The 12,814-nt window shown below is 36.5% G+C and overlaps 1 long non-coding RNA gene across 1 annotated transcript; it reads left to right on the forward strand.

Moving 5' to 3' along the window:
• The first annotated feature begins 9,318 nt into the window (after positions 1–9,318).
• Positions 9,319–11,535, forward strand: LOC124172923. The gene is made up of 4 exons (XR_006868322.1): positions 9,319–9,628; positions 10,114–10,349; positions 11,106–11,267; positions 11,397–11,535. It is a non-coding gene; the product is annotated as an uncharacterized LOC124172923 (long non-coding RNA).
• The last annotated feature ends 1,279 nt before the right edge of the window (positions 11,536–12,814 follow it).

The raw sequence follows: 12,814 nt of genomic DNA on the forward strand, positions 1-12,814 counted from the left end.
AAAAACACAATCATTTTCCAAAACGCCTCCCAAAATATAAAAACACAATCATTTTCCTTCATAAAAGAAAACAAAATATAGAAAAATAACGAATTAAAAATTATTTCTTTAGCTATTGAAGTTTTTTTTCGATTATGAAAAGTGTTTGAATTTGTTGAAAACCCATTACTTAGTACCTTGTTTTTTAAAAATTTCCCCACCTGGTTTTGGACCCACCCCCCGGAACGAAATTCCTTGTCACGCCACTGTACACAATAGTTTCTTTAATTGTATGAAAAAAGCTCATTAAGAAGTTCTTTCTTTTGCAATTTTACGATGTACTCTATTTGTGTGGCTGACAATGAGACATCGCGAGAGTGATGTTCGGTATTTGAATGCCAATCATATTTTCTGAAATGAAATAGGTGTTGTAGAAAGAAGTCACAGCTTTCTTCCACATAGGCCCGGGTGCGATGGCCATCTTAAGATTTTGTGGTATAAGTTCCGTTGAGAAGCATTACCTGACAAGTATCTCAATAGCCGAGGTTGTTAAGACACTAGTTCATCATTCTCCAATATGTATATTCTGGGTTCAAGCTGATTTGTGACGGCTAATTTTTTTTCTGTCTTATGAATATTTGAATCCCCATTAGTATAATTTAGTTGCTTTGCGATTTTTTAAAATTTTATGTTAATTTATGGAGTTTTAGTTTTTATATAGTCCTACCTTCCTGTACCCTTCATTGAGGCTGGCCAAACCTTTCCCCTACACTCCAGGAAGGAGAGGGCATACCCACCAATGTTCTAAAATACCCTTCGTGTACCCTTGCGGAAGGGTATAGGAAGGGTACACCTATCCTTCCCTTACCCTCATTGGAGGGTACACCTCTCCACAATGGAGGAGTTTATTTTTATCATGGATTAGACGGCTAAACAACCTTTCATAGAAACAAAACTCCTAATGTTGAAGGCATCTGATAATGTCTCCCCTCACCCCTCTTGCTTCTATAAGCAGGGCCCTAGCCCCTTGTTCCACTGGCGGTGGTCTTTCAATTTCATCCTCCATATGGAATTCATCATCTCCATATGGAACTCCACCCAGCATACACATGTTGTCCAGGACGCTGCATGCATTGACAAATTGGCATATATACTTTGCCAGGGTCATACTCCATTTTCCTGGCTTGGAGAAGGCATCTAAGCCTTCCCTTCAACAATCCAATGCATCGTTCCACTGCTGAGCGTGCCTGCACACGAAGGCGAGTGCCTCCGGTGTGCCCTCTGCTGCATCCAAAATTGGAGCCATGGCTCATGTGGATAACCGGAATCACCCATGGAATTATTTTATGCGGAAATTAGAGATTCATTTTTGAAGAAATTTTCAATGCAAACTTAATTTAAGAAATGCTAACCTAGCAACCAACATCTCTCCGCCGTAGCACAAAATTCTGCCAGCTTCCGGCGAATGGCAGAATCAGACCACACAAAAGAGTCATGGCTGCTACCTGGTTATCTCGCCAAAATATTATAAATTTAGAGATCTGAGTTGCTAACCTGAAATGGGGGATGTTCCATCATATGAAATAAGTCAGCCACCCATGCACGATAATAACATGTTCATTTGTCTATTGCAAAAGGATGTAACTTACTATTTGCACATTAATTGAATATCTTTTTATCCACATGTAAGTGCTATTCCTCCCTTGGAGATTTTATGGCCATATGGGTGCCATCAACATTATACCCCAAAATACCAGGCATCCCTGCATTTTGGTAGTTCCTGGAAATGTGGAAACCTTTTCATTAATGAATGCCCTTTTTTCTTTTCAAGGTAAAATCACATCTTAGGAAATAGATATTTATTTTAACGTATCATTTGCTTAGATAAGAAAACAATATTTATTTTAACGTATCATTTGCGGAGTTAAGCAGGCATCATTAATTTTAACTTATTATTTCCTAAAGTAAGCAAGTCATTCTCCATTTCGAAGTTATATTTGAGAAAGTGAGCTAATCATCCTTTTTTATGTAATATTAGTCAAAGTTACTCTGTCATTCTTTTTTTCAAGTAATATATACCAAAGTAAGCTATTCATTCATTGTATTAAAATAATATCTGCCAAATTAAGCTAATCATTCTTTGTTTTAAAGTAATATTTGCCAAAGCACGTTTTAAATTCTTTGTTTTAGAGTAATATTTGCCAAAGTATAAATCTCTCTTTGTTATAAAGTAACATTTGCCAAAGTAAGATTATTATTCTTTTTTTGAAGTAATATTTCCCAAAGTATGCCAATCATTCTTTGTTTTAAAATAATATTTGCCAAAGTAAGCTAATCATTCTTTATATCCATGATAAAAAGAAGAAGACAATGGTGATTTCCACACTTTTAATGTCACAACTCAGCAACCAACCATAGATTCAACATGTAAGTGTCATTTTCAAGGTAAGTAAACCCAGAAAATGACACTTACGTGTTGAAACCATGGTTGGTTGCTGAGTTGTGACATTAAAAGTGTGGAAATCACCATTGTGTTCTTCTTTTCGTCATGGATATAAAAGAACTTCCACAAAATCTAGCCGGATCCGATTTTATAATCATTCTTTTTTTAACTAATATTTTTGCTATAGTAATAGGGAACTTGCATATATTTCAGATATAATCAATAGCCCCAAAATTATATAAAAATATATGTTTGCGTACCTCGGTGAAAGTTTTTTTATTATTTTATGACGTGGTTTGCGATATTTAATCATCAAAGTTCACGAGAATTTTCAAATGCAAGTGAGAAGCGAAAACGCCCGATGATTGGCTGGTAGAAAAGTGACGTCATAGTTCAGTACGAGGCACGGCGCGGCACGGCCATAGTATAGGTTGCATGCTTGAATACATGCGACGGCGTGGTTATGATTCATTTATTGAAGTGCAGACTTATCGGAGTTGTTCATTGTGACTTCAGGGCTATTATTTGATCTATTTCTCCTCCATTGAAAGCGATAGATTGCGTAAAGATGAAGGCATATGGTTATTCTTAGGCTGATCCTAGCAAGCTTCCTGTTACTGATTCCATCATGATAACAGGGTATTTTAGTGAAACTGTAGACTTCGTCGGCTCGGAAAGTCGATGCCGAGAAATGGAAAGGTAGCTGATGTGCATCTGTAATGTTTTATAGTTCATAACAAAGTGAGACTTGCGTATAATATTGGCGAAAGCGTATACTCATGAGAAATGTGTATTCTTTTGGCAGTCCGGTAGAGTCTTACGGTGAACTTATTTCCACCTCGAAGCTGTCGATGATACTTTCAACTTAAAAATACCTTGCCTGGAGGGCGACAGGAAGCTCTGAGGAAGCCAGACTATTAATGTTTCAATTTAGTAGCGATAATATAGACGAACTTCCAACACAATCTACCGTCTTGTGACTAAAAACCCCGAAGCCACTTCCTATTCTGCAGAAAGAATCGGTCAATCGCACTTCGATCAATATAATAAACACAACGTCTTCAGGTGTTAATAAGTTACTTTTGAAATGAAATACTTCCTAAATTAGCATTAAAATGTGCATGTTTTCCAAACAGAGTCTTTAATACATTTTGGGAGCTTTTCTCACGATATATCTGAAGCCTACTCTAAAGGCGAGCTCATCGTCATTGCGATCGGTTGTCACTAAAAAAATCCGTATCGGAAATCCTAGAGGGATGACCTTCGACGATGACCATGATCACCTGCACTCTCACTATCACTGGAACCCGTGGTGAAAATAACATCCCAATTCAATTTCTATTTGGTTTTAAGTGGGGAAAGAGCAACATATAGAACTGCACATTCTTTGGGCAACTTTGGGTTTGACTTTCCCTCAAACACCCCATTTCCCCTGTGGTGCACATCAGTGCTATCTTTATACGATGGCCTGACAACCTTTAAATGGATCCTTGGTTTATCCTGACAACCAACTAAATGGAAATTGCTGATCCACACATGTCCATTCTTATCTCCATAATTTCCAAATCAAAGGCCGCGGAACATTCCTCTCGTGACTCAACTTTTTTTGAAAAGCAAGCAACGGCGCAGAATAAAATCAAAGAATGCTGCGATTCATTTTTTGTGACCACCTCTGGATTCCATTCTTTTTCCATCTACAACTTCCTTTATCTTTCGGGGTAAACTATGGGACAAGATAATGTTTAAATATTTTCATTAATTTATAACAAAATATAAGTTCTAAAAATACCCAAAAGCCATTTTATTGATCCGCACTGATGAGTGTAAATTAATGTGGAAGATGAATGCTGTAGACGTAGTAGTTTTCCTTAGGTTGAGTTGCAAAGTTCATGAAGTTGACGAAACGGCTAATTTTTCGGTGCGCGGAGTCATTTATTGCACTGGCCGTGTCTACATTTTTGAATTTTTTTGTAATAAAATAAATCAGAATTTAGGATAAAATTTCCTTTAAAATGACGTATAGTTCATTATTATAGCATGCAGTGAATCCAGGATATAAATTTGCAAAGTACAGCGGCACATCATTTTGACGCCGACAGTAGAAGAAAACGCTGTCTTCTTGGCTGGCACTCGAATACATGAGGATCAACGTTGCTCTATATTTTCATATTTCCTCCCTTGATTTTAAACATCATAGAATTTTCTGTCCTTCCGTAACTGAAATTGAACAAGTGCCATAAATAATTTGAGTCCATCGTAACCATCGAGAAACACCTATCTCGATTTTTGCTGTGAAGTTGAGTTTTTATTCTACGGCGGCCGAATTATCGAAAAATCTCAGTTTCAAGTTATTCAGTCAATGAAATATGGAAATATTATTTATATTAAAGTTATCTTCGCTCACATAGCACACGGGTTTATCATTCCGTTTATTATACTCTTATTTTTCCGTAACGCTCATCCCGACATACAGCTTGCATCGAGGCTTTTCTTCTAATTTCCTCCGTGGGAATGCAGACGAAAATTTTTTCTGGGATGTTATTGCACAGAGGAACAATGCACCACTTGTAATTTTTCCTTATTTCACCCACGTTCTCCTTTAAACGCAACGTGGCTCTTCCAAACCTGCAGTTACTGGGCTTGGATCTTGGACTCGTACTGAACTATGACGTCACAGCCAAAGATTAGTGGGGGCGGTATTTTTTAGCCCGCGAAACTCGGGCGACTTTTGGGAGTCATTTTCTAGGGTATAAACTGAATTTTAAGCGGAAAAAATATATTGCTGTACTAAGTGTTTACTGTAGTATATCAGCATACTGTTTATAAAAAGTATGCAATTTCCCTATTGTTGACGCAGGTCTAAACGCCTGTAGCTGGATTGATTATAACTCCGCGAGTCGTTGTGCCAGGAGAAGGTTTATTACAGTTTTAGAACAAATTTTGTTACAAATACAATGAGCAAGTGAGTCCGATCTGCCCCCTTCATGACTCGCTTCTCTTCTGAGCACGTCTTGTCGCCCGCAGACACTCTCTCTGTGAACCGCCGGCAGCGCCACGCCTCGTCTCCCCGGCGAACCACGACGGTGGGAGTATGAAAGGCCAACAGTAATCAAGTCATTCTTTATTAAAGAAAAATATGCCTAAGCAAGCAAGTCATTCTTTTTTTAAACTAATATATATTTGCCAAATTAAGCTAATAATTCTTTTCTTAAGTAATGTTTGCCAAAGTATGATAATCATTCTTTTGTTAAGTAATATTTACCAAAGTAAGATATTAATTTTTTTAAAGTAATATGTATATCTCCAAAGTAAGCTAGTCATTAATTCTTTTTTTAAAGTAGGTAGTATTTGCTAAAGTAATCTAGTCATTCTTTGTTTAAAGTAATATTTGCTAAAATAAGCTAGTTAAATGAAATCAAGGAGAATGCTCTTGGCATCAAATTTCCTTTATAAAAAATCAGTGCGCTGCTATTTGCTGATGAGATAGACTCATAGATGAGACAGAGAAGATTTTGATGAATACTTTGGCAAATATGGATAGGACAATGGCCAGATCTCAGATGAAAATCAATAAAAAGAAAACTAAGGTATTAGTATGCAGCAGAAGATAGGAGGCTAAGGAAATTATTAACCTGGAGAAGCATAAGCCTGAAGAGGTGTGAGAGTTTTTTAAACTGGGAAGACAAATTACCTTTGAGGGATGAAGTAAGAAGGAAACAGTAAGTAGAATAGTGCACTCAAAGAGGGCTTTCTACAAAAAGAAGTACCTTCCTACAGGTGAGAATACAAGCATTGAAGTAAGAAAACAAATCATCAGATGCTACGTATGGAGAGTATTTCTCAAGGGAAGCGAGGCTTGGACGTTGACAGCAGCAGAGAAGTCGAGAGTGGAAGCATTCAAAATGTGGTGCTATCGAAGAATGATGAAGATAACCCACGTAAGACACTGCCTCCAAAAGGCGCCTTTAGGATGCCTTTTAGGTGCCTATAGGAGGCGCTAGTGCCTTATGCCTTTTTCAAGGCGCTTTAAAGGCGCCTTTCAGTTGCCTTTAGCAGGCACCCCAATGAAAAATTTGTACATAGTTTCTATACAGTGTATAAAAATGTACACGTTTTATATACACATGTATATAGTTGTATAGAACGTATAAAATATGTAAATTCTACAGAAAGTACACAATTTCCATACAGAATGCATACAACGTACACATTTTGTGCAAATTTGTGTGCAGTTGTATTGCCTGTATAAAAATTGGGCATTATATACAATGTAAACATTTTTTATAAATTTTTAGAGCCTGTATAGCAACATATGCATTGTGTACACGGTATAATATTTACACAAGTGAATACTATATACAAAAGTTTATGTGTAAGGGTCCGTTTAAAATCTGTACTAAAACAGTTACTTCTATTATCACAATAAAACTGGAAGCTTGGTTATAAGGTGTTAATAATATACACTTAATCAGCATCCATCAATATAATCGCGTTTGACGTAATTCTCTACATATGTAATCCACCACAGTAAATCCAACAAATTATTGTAGGCAAAAAAATGTGCAAACCAGGACAAGAAAGTATTTGCGCAACTTTTCATATCTACGGAAAATATATATTTGGCATATAAAAAACTCAAGTTACAAATATTTGCCCACAACGAACTTATTTTAATATTTCGGATTTAAAATCGTACTTTGAAACCAGCGCCAAAACGACCGGCGGCCATCTTGAGTACCCAAACGGCCATTGCTACTCTTTTGTTTACTTGTGTTTACTTCATAGATCTTTCATATAGGTAGATGGCGCATGACGTCACGCAAGCGTGGTCAACATAAGGGTGGTCGTGTATCACGTGATTCGGGTCAGCGTTATGGTGAATACGCGTAGTGCCTTCGGTTGCGATGAGAGACTCCTGAAAGGAATTTGTCTTTCTTTTCACTGCTAAGTTTTTCCCTGTTAAAATTAAGCCGTGTTAGCCATGGATATATTTATTACTGAGTAACGATACGTGTAATGCAATGCATGCGCTATTTAATAAGAAAATAAAAGCATTTAGGGTAGCTCAGGCATCCGGCAAGTTATGGAACAAGGATATTTTCCTTGTATTGACGATGGAAGTATTCACAGCTATTACTTCCCTATTTCTACATTTAAGGGACCATATTCTGGAGCAAGATCTTGAAGAAAATCAAACAGATTACTTAGTTCGTGAAATAATATTCGAACACCTAATTAATCAATCAAGATTGAGAACAAGTAAGATTTATTTTCAATCTATTTTCAACTCACTCGGCTACCTGAACAAAATGTATTTTACGGAATCAGTATGGCTTCCAATTCCATGCATGTAACTGTAAACACTATTTTTGGGCTACATTATGCCTATTTGAGTGTGAGCCGAGGCTGAGCCCTCAATCAGCTCTTCATAGGTTCCTCTTTTTTCTATTGCCTTATGCCAACTGAATCTCGTTTAGACTGTATGGTTTCTAATTACTATTATATTATTTCTAAACCCTTTTTTTCTTGTAGATTCTGTTTGATGGATGCTGTCTAACCTCATTTTGGAATTCTATGAAACTGATATATGGGGAAACACGGGGCGGAACGAGGTAAGCGGTTTTTTTAACGCGAAAAAAGGTGCTGCGCAAGCGGGAATAACTATATCTAGCCCAGATTGGGGTTGCTTATATGTTAAAAACAACAATTTTGACTAGTTATATTTACTCCTGCTTTATTTCGCAATTAAAAATCGCTTACCCCGTTCCGCCCCGCCACCCTGTTGCGCACCGGGTTCCCCTATGTTCTACCAAATATATGGGCATACACACTGTGGTAATTTAGAATGTAAAATTTATAGTCTTCTTTGATGGAGTGAAAATTAAGCTTCACTTTTGTATTCAAACCTTGTTTTCCATTATCGGCAAAACATCTTTATTATCTGCGATGTTTTCATCACACCTCCAGCGGACGTATATTGTTAAAGGTTTCTTTAATAAACAAGGATTTATTACTAGTACATGTTGAAGGATATTTAATCATTTTATGCGAACTGAATTACGTACGAGAGATGTTCACGTATAAAATTTCATAAAATCAATGCTGGCTGCAACACTGTGACTATTGTGGGTACTTTTGTTAATTAACATTCTGAGGAATCTTAAATTATATTTTCATCAATTTGCCCCGAGCAACGAGAGATAATTACCAGATAGGAGGAATAATCAGCTGGTTACAGCTCCTAATGTTCTTCTCTGGCTTTGAAAGTCATGCAACATTGGAAGTGTCTTTCCTTTAACGATGGCATTCTATTAATGGCGTATTATTGAAAAAAAGATAGTACCTATCATTTGTGAAAGATTACTTATTAATGTACTGGATTGGTGGTTGAAATTCATAGCCTATTGTTGTGTATACATTTTTCTCAAACCATGTAATCTACCTTTGTGTTATTGCTAACTTCATTTACGTATAAAACGGAGCCTTTGGACGCAGGTGTTCCTCTGTAAAGGACACAAACGAAACCAAACATGTATTCCTGAAGGCTGCTTCAGTTGCGCATAATTGGGGAAACTAATTCAGTTTTACTATAGTTCTTCCTAAAGCTGAATTGAAATGAACTCTATTTTGCTATCAGGTTCACATATAATACAGCAAAACGTAAATAAAAATAAATAGCAAAATAGAGGCGTACTTCTCTAGCGCTGTAAGTAAAAGTAACATGTCTTTTACTGGAGCGGGAACGATATTCACAACAGAGAATTCAAACGCCGCCATTAATTTTGACCCGAACCACGTGACTCCGAGAGCGAAAGGGGGGCGGTATGTTGGCTACGCGCTCCGGCCGTAAGGGGCTAGGGGAAAGCGCCATCTACTGTATAAAAGATCTATGGTTTACTTCCGTAACTTCCGAAGCTGCTCTATTTAGTGACTTAGCGAGTTTAGCTGTGCTATAAAAACTTGTTTTGCTAGCAAATTTACGTTGAAGTACGCTGTAGAAGAGGAAAATAATCCGTATTTCGAAGTGAAATCTGGCGAAAAGGGATATGAAGAATATTGTTTCCTGCACAAGTAATAAAATCTATGTCGGAATAGGTTTCTGTGAACAGAATTCCCTGAAACAGTGTCTCTTAGTGGGACGAAGACATATAAGGAGATGCTTCTGTCAGCATCAACCCATCTCTGCGGTGCTGATCATGTATACATGTAAGTAAATGGAATATTTTTTTTGTAAATCACCGAACTTTGAATGTACCCTTGTGTTCTAATACGATTGTGTAGTATATACTATGTATGGCCAAAGAACCTCTAATTACATTCTAATAATTATATAAGGTTATTCATAATTTTATTATCAGTGTAATTACAATTTGGCATGATCTTTGCTTTCGCTGGCCTACTAAAAATACAATCCATTCAGACCGACTAACTTTGTAAGTGGAAATATCAGGGTTCTCGCTGTAGAGTCCACTTTGATGGTAGTTCATTGTGACATTAAAGCATTAGTCTCATTCTCAATTAGTTCGTGTGTGAAGGGTTTTTATTGAAAATGAATAACCATTGGGAATATGTTGAATAATCATGGTAATTAATAAGGTGTTCAAAACAGAGCCATCAATTTAACTCTCTCCGATCATTATCATTTAGGTATCCATTTGTGCTTGTGTTCATTTTTCACAAATGCCTTTCAGTTGGAAGAGGATGCAGAAAACTACATAAACTTGGAAAATGATGCGTGGCCCTTTGAGAATATAGGGAACTCATATACTAAAATGCCAGCATTATGACATCGCAGCCTCTCCAGATCGCCCCCTAATTAGGAAAAGAAAATTTCTCGAGGTCCTGCGGGAGCATGAAGAACCCGAGGAGGTGAAAAAGGACCATGCTATCCCTGGAAGAGATAACGAGGAAAGTGATGAAGATACCGGTCAGTTAATACTTTAATAGGGAACTTATGTCAGCCACCTAATGCTATGTTGCAAGTACTGTCTTTCTTTTACTGTACTGGCTTTCAGAAATCAGCCCACTTCATAGGCGTAGCCTTGCCCATTCTTTCTGTAAAACGACCTTTGAGCATTGCTTTTGCATTCCATGTGTACCAAGGGACAATTCGACTTAAATGGCCTATGCATGTTTTGCCAAATGGCTATTTTTCCGATGCCTAAAGATCCAAGCATGATTTCTGAACTAGAAAACCCTTGTAACCCCCATCCCACAGCCAAAATTGTTCCACTATTATGATTTTTAAGTTATTGGCTAAATTATCTTCACAGGGTGTCAAATAGATAATGAAAATAGCAATATAGTCTGTTAAAACAGCTAGGAAGAGGGTTTAACTAAAATAGAGATTCATTGACGTATTTGCATGTTATGTATGCGAATTTTTCAGTTCAATATTGGAGTACATCATCAATGAATGAGGTATTTTTAATCAGTCAATCTTTAAACTTAATTCAACCAAATATTTGACTGGTTATCAACAGTACCATGGCTCAAATTCACTCATTTTAAGGTTGTTTAAGGCAATTATAATCGCACGTTTTTGCCTAACCTTAAAAATCCAGATTACTAAATAACATGTCAAAAAGGATGGATAAGCAATAAAAACAGTTTTAATGGTGTTTAACTGTGCCCTCTATTCCTATTTATTAATGTCAAATGCTGGTATGTATTTTCAATGCAGGTGGATCATTTCAGCAGAGTTGGAGGTGACAACTGCAGTGAAATGTGTTCGCCCCTAGCGAGGAACGTGTTCACTGTAAGACTTTCTGTTAATAAACATTCAGTCAACAAAAGGGCAAATAAAAAGGCTTGAAATCTACAGAAACTTTAAATTTCATTTAAGGTAAGTCTTTCTATTTAATACTACTTGGGCTAGTTTTTTAATTTTCATATTCACTATTGAAGTTTCATGTTAATTTTTGAAATAAACATTCAAAGTTGTTATTTAGAAATTTCATTCTTTATCCCCTAGGTGCATGGTGCAGATATTTTCAAGATTTTCACTTTGCTACAATCGATAAAGAAGCTGTATGTAAATGCAATTGGGAAATGGCTGAGAAATCAATGTCCAAAGAAATCTTGTCTTGAATAAATGCAATTTGTTATTTGGATAATTTTTTAATTTGCTTATGTCTGTGACTGCATATAGAACCATACTATAGTAGATATTATGGTGATATATTGCATAATTGTTTCAGAATCAAGGGGTCAATGAAGGGGTAAGTGCTCCACCAGGGAGCAAGATTGAGAGTGAAATCAGTGAAATCATCAGTGAAATTGCCCGATTAATTAATTTTTCAGGCATGTCCTTTGGGGACAATAGATTTTTGAATGAAAGAAAACATTTTCTTATTTAATTTTTATTGGGAATGAGTCCTTGAAAAAATACTCACACTTAGGAATTGCAACTAGTGTAGCTGATATGCCCTGATAATTGAGTTTGTCATTTTTTATATTTTGCTGCATTAATATCCTAAGTGTAAAAGCAGGTAATATTATTTTTTTAAGTTATGCTTGAGAACCCTGTATTTATATAAATTGAAAAAATTGTTACTGGGGTAGCCGATATTTGTACTGGAAATTGGTTCATAAATGCAATTCCATTGTACAACCTTTATAGGCATAGTAAACGTAAAATTTTATATGTGCCTTCAAGTAGCCTTTTTGAGGTGCCTTTCCAAGGCGCCTAAAAGGCGCATTTAAGCTAGAAGATGATAGGCACCTTATAGGCGCCTTGTGTGTGCCTTTTGAAGGCAGTGCCTTGCCTTAAAAAAGGCACCTTTAAGGCGCCTTTTGGAGGCAGTGTCTTACGTGGGAAAATGTATTGACCGTTTAATTAATGAGGAACTGCTAAACTACTAAACTGTCTTCTAAAACCTTAAGCAGAAGGTGGAACAACTTAGTTGACCACATTCCGAGACAGGATGGCCTGATGAAAACAATCCCAATAGGACAGGTGGAAACCAGAAAATCTTTGGATGGAATTATACGACAAATTATTTCTACACCACTCCATGTGCTCCAAATTTGTAGGCCAATCTTCAAAGATCTGACATTACTGTTTCACCCGTGAGTGTACAAATTGTGTGTATTCTTTTCCTCATTTGGGAAAAAATGGATAAATTGCTCGAAAATTTTCATTTCCATGAATAAAACAATAGAATTATAAATGATATGCATCTTTATTACATATTCAAAGAGGACTGCAGAAGGGCCAATCCAAATTGGTGTGGGGCTTTTTAACCAACTCCCACAAAATTTAAAGTTATTTCAGTACTTTTTTTACAAAGACGATTAAAGAATTTCTGCATGGGAAACTGTAATATTCAATTGAGGAATTTCTGAGAAAATCAGTTGAGGATTGTTGTAAATCTAGGAATCTGAGTTACT

The sequence above is a fragment of the Ischnura elegans genome (assembly GCF_921293095.1).
Source record: "Ischnura elegans chromosome 13 unlocalized genomic scaffold, ioIscEleg1.1 SUPER_13_unloc_3, whole genome shotgun sequence".
NCBI classification, from domain to species: Eukaryota; Metazoa; Arthropoda; class Insecta; order Odonata; family Coenagrionidae; genus Ischnura; species Ischnura elegans.